Source organism: Gadus morhua, unplaced genomic scaffold, assembly GCF_902167405.1.
Source record: "Gadus morhua unplaced genomic scaffold, gadMor3.0, whole genome shotgun sequence".
Taxonomy (NCBI): domain Eukaryota; kingdom Metazoa; phylum Chordata; class Actinopteri; order Gadiformes; family Gadidae; genus Gadus; species Gadus morhua.
The window spans coordinates 433,344-437,631 of NW_021964145.1; the positions used below are offsets into that span (position 1 = coordinate 433,344).

General features: G+C 44.9%; 1 long non-coding RNA gene across 1 annotated transcript; it reads left to right on the forward strand.

Annotated features, from left to right (window-relative positions):
* Positions 1 to 1,038: 1,038 nt before the first annotated feature.
* Positions 1,039 to 2,656, forward strand: LOC115539187 (uncharacterized). Its single transcript, XR_003975751.1, has 2 exons — positions 1,039 to 1,269; positions 2,252 to 2,656. It is a non-coding gene; the product is annotated as an uncharacterized LOC115539187 (long non-coding RNA).
* Positions 2,657 to 4,288: the final 1,632 nt, after the last annotated feature.

Consider the following 4,288-nt stretch of genomic DNA (forward strand, 5'->3'; position numbering starts at 1 on the left):
TAGCCGCGTCCCGCTACCACAAGGCCCACAGCGCTTACCAGTGACCAGGCCACGTCCTCCTCCGGTCGTCCCACCGGTGCGGACCACCTCGGCAGTCATTGACCCTCCTGGCGTCCTGGAGACGAGCCTTGGATCTCCCACGCCGGACCCGGAGCCCCCAGTCACCATTCCCGCTTCCTCAGCCCCTAGACCCAACCGTCTCTCCCTCGCAAGTGCCGCGACCCGGAAGCGACTCTGTCCGTCGTCCTCCTCGCCGGCGCTGACCACTCCACCACCTGGTCAGGCGGTGTTACCTTCCATGACAAGGAACAAGATAATCATCACTAAGAATGGCTCAATTCAGAACTCTGACTCACTCACAGGTTGCGTGGAGATTCACCCTTGCCCTCTCACGCCTCCTCTGACCACTCCTGCTGTTGTTGCCCTTGTCCCAGTGGGGAAAGGTCTGAGTCGCCAAACCCCGACTTCTCCTTCCCTTTTCTCTTCCCCTATGCTCAGTGCTTCCTACCACCAGCCCTGCATACACCCCCTACGAACCGCAAAGCCACTATGTGGTCCCTTTCTATTAGAAAACACATGATTATCACGGGCGATTCCAACTTGGCCCGCATCCCAAAAAGAAAAATGGACGACATCCAGATAGATAGCTTTCCAGGAGCCACATTAAGAAATCTAACAGCCATCTTGCAGAAACACACATCTGCCAGATCGGACACTAAGCTCATCTTATTGTCTATTGGCATAGACAACTGCCTTAGACAACAGACAGCTATCACAATAATTAAGGACACCCGACGTTTAATTAGGACGGCCAGAGAAACATTCCCCCAGGCTCGCATTGCAATTCCCCTCATAACGGTATCTATCAGGCTATCCGCCACCCAACTCCGTTGTGTCAAGTCTTTTAATGACTTTGTGAGGGAGAATATCGAGGACGTTGACTCACGTGCTGGTTATCTCAACACACTGTCGACGCTTAAGGTAAGGTGACCAGACGTCCCCGATTTCCGGGCACAGTCCCCGTTTTCGGTGATCTGTCCCCGGTCAAAGCTGTCCCCGGAAATGTCCCCGATTTTGACACTGAATGGGGGAAAAATGCGCGCAGACTCAAACACCAGTTATTACGGTAGTCATTTAACGCATCACCAGAGAAGACGTCGTATGACGTACAGACGTTATCAGGACGTATGACCAGACGCAGCAGCGTCAACAACAACAATCTAGAGGCGGCAAAAAATGAAAAAGAGAAGATCAGCGGTCTCATAAATGGTATGTTGTGTATGAAGTTATTTATTTTGCGTGAATTGGCAGTAGACTTGGCTGTGTGTGTGTGTGTGTGTGTGTGTGTGTGTGTGTGTGTGTGTGTGTGTGTGTATGTGTGTGTGTGTGTGTGTAGTGATGTAACGTTAAAATAAGTATGATTGTTTATCTGAACTGAAGACCTAACGTAACTTAATAAAAGTCAGTGAACGTTAACATCATGACAATGTTTTCATATCTGTCATTAGTGAAGCTGTAATGTTAACGTTAGCATGAGATTACCAGGTGATGGCATTGTATGTGGCTCTGTTTTGGAAGAGGGGGAGGTGGAAGACTGCTTTGGTAGCATATGATTTTCCTGTAGGCATAGGGACCTGAGACTGTTAAAATAATAATAATGATGATATTATTAATTAATAATAAATTAATTAATAATAAGTCAATGGTTGATAGTTGTGTGTGTTAGGCTGCTGTTTTTTGTGTCGGGCTGTGTGGGTAACCAATGACTGTAGTAGTTATAAATGCAGACAATTTGATTAGCTGATGCCCTGAGTCACTGTTTTATATGTCACTGTTTTTAGTAAAGGTATAATAAATAAATAAATAAATAAGTAAACAACACTGAAGGAGAGAAGAGGAAAAGAGCAGAGAATAGTGTGGAAAGGCGGAAATAAAGAAGTAAACAACAGAGGGAAGCTAAGGAGAGAAGAAAGAAGGGTGAAGAAAAGAAAAGCATTGAAGGAGAAGAGAACAGACGAGAGTATTACATCTTTTTATATGTTTTGACTTGGTAATTATTATTAATTACATCTTGATGATATTTACTAGCTACTGGTCTGGCAGCTGTCTTTGCACATGACACTTAACTTTGGAAGAGAGATTTTTTTCTCATGACGTATTATTCTATATTTGTGTTTTTGACACTTATGTGCACTACTGATACATGATATTTGTGGGTGCTGATATTTTGATTATTATTAACCTTTTGCAGGGGCGCCACAAGGGATGTTGGGCCCCATGAAAAGATATCACACTGGGTCCCACCATCACACACAGGCAACGCCAACCATGTGCAGTTTCTGTAACCACACCTCTACCTGTGAAGGCTTCAATTATCTTATAGTCCGATACTAACTTTACAATATCTACTGACACTGAGCTGTGATAATATAACACTGTGAAGACATGCAGGAAACATTCTGCATACTGAGAAAGTGTTTGTTTAATTATAAATTTCATTTTCTATTAAAATCCATTAATGATGTTTCTTTTAACCTAACTAATGTTCTAATATTTTTTAAGGGCCCCTGTCAGTCACTGGCCCACAGAATTGTCCTAACTTTTCGCCCCCTAATGGCGCCTCTGACCTTTTGTGTAATAAAAGCTGGTTAAAATACATGAAAAAGTACTTGTCCCCATTTTTTATTTCATAATGATAATATGTAAGGATTTTTCCCCGCCGCATTGAAAATGTCCCCGATTTTCATTTCAGAAATCTGGTCACCTTAGCTTAAGGTACGAACACACCAAACGCGTAACCCGCGTAAGATTCACGTGCGTAACGCACCTAAAATGTTGCTTGACCGTTTTGTGTCAAAAATGGTCCTACGTACGCAGCTACGCGCCTGTGGCTGCGCTTGATTTAGGAGTCCGAGGAAGGAAACCCAAACGCCGCCGTGTTTGGGTGCATGATAGAGCTTGGATCGGGTTAGATTAAATAATCTCAGATATAAATAACAATAATCGGGTTAAAAAACTTCACATGGTGTGTCTGGTGTGTTTCCAGCATTCGCAGTGTTGATCAGCAGAGATATAGTCCGCCAAGACGTTGAGGTTGCATAGCAACCAGAGACGCTGTCCATGCAAGTGAATGGAGCGTTCCCTCTTCGTCATAACTATCAAACCAAACATCCTTCACATTCACCGAGCGAACATTATGAAAGTGTTGCATATTCTCGAAGAAAGTTGTCCAATCCCGGGTTGCTTTAACTCACTTCATTTATTATAAAGCCGTCGGCATGTTTCGGCATGGTAAGTGAAGCTATACGGAGGGAATTCTAGGAATCGTGTAGAACACGTGTGAGAGGAAAATACCGTGATCTACTTCAAGCCCCCGGGCTTAGGCCCGGGGGCTCTCTGCTCGTCTACCTATTGATCTCTGGCCATCTCCACCCCTTGTCCTCAGGTAGAGACCGTCAAGTGGGCGTGGCCTGGTGGGCGTGGCCGGGGTGTCGTACTGGCTTCGGCTTCTTCGGACATATAAAAGCGCTGCTATCTGTGGCTGGAGCAGCCTCCAATAAGGTCTTGCTCCCCTTGTGGCTATGTATAGTATTTACGGCTTATGTTTGGTTCTGCTTCATTGGGTCTATGTGTGGGTAGCTTAGATTCTTAAAATACGTAACAAAAGTAAAATGCACATTTCTCGCTAAAAATGTTTACATAAACGCATTTAATGGCGTAACTATGTTACTATTTCAGGAGATCCTCGAACGAGGCCTCACCTTCATCACGACACCGTCACTCCCAGACCGTGACCTATTGAGACGAGATCTACATACTTACCACAGACGGTTAAAAATTCTCGATTATTTTAAATATAACACAGATTATTTTTACTTACCTTTTACTACACGTCTATCTGGGAACCAGCCTTGAAGTCCGTCTCGAAGCCTATACGCCAGCTCATCGATCAGGACCTCCGCTCCTTCCGTGACCTCCGACCTCGACGTCCTGTAGGGGAGGCCAATATTACTGTCCATCAACAACAGGCCCTCAACAAACTAAAATCTCACCATGAGATTATTATTAAACCGGCGGATAAGGGAGGGCAAATTGTAATACAGGACCGTACTAATTACATTCTGGAGGCGACGCGTCAACTTAATGACCCGGTCTACTATCGCCCTCTCACGGATCCTCTGTACCTTGAGATTCAGACAATGGTTAGGCTTTTAATTGACCAGATGAGGGAAAAGCATCTCATCAACGCAAAACAGGCACACTACCTATACGGCCCGGATCTCCCTCG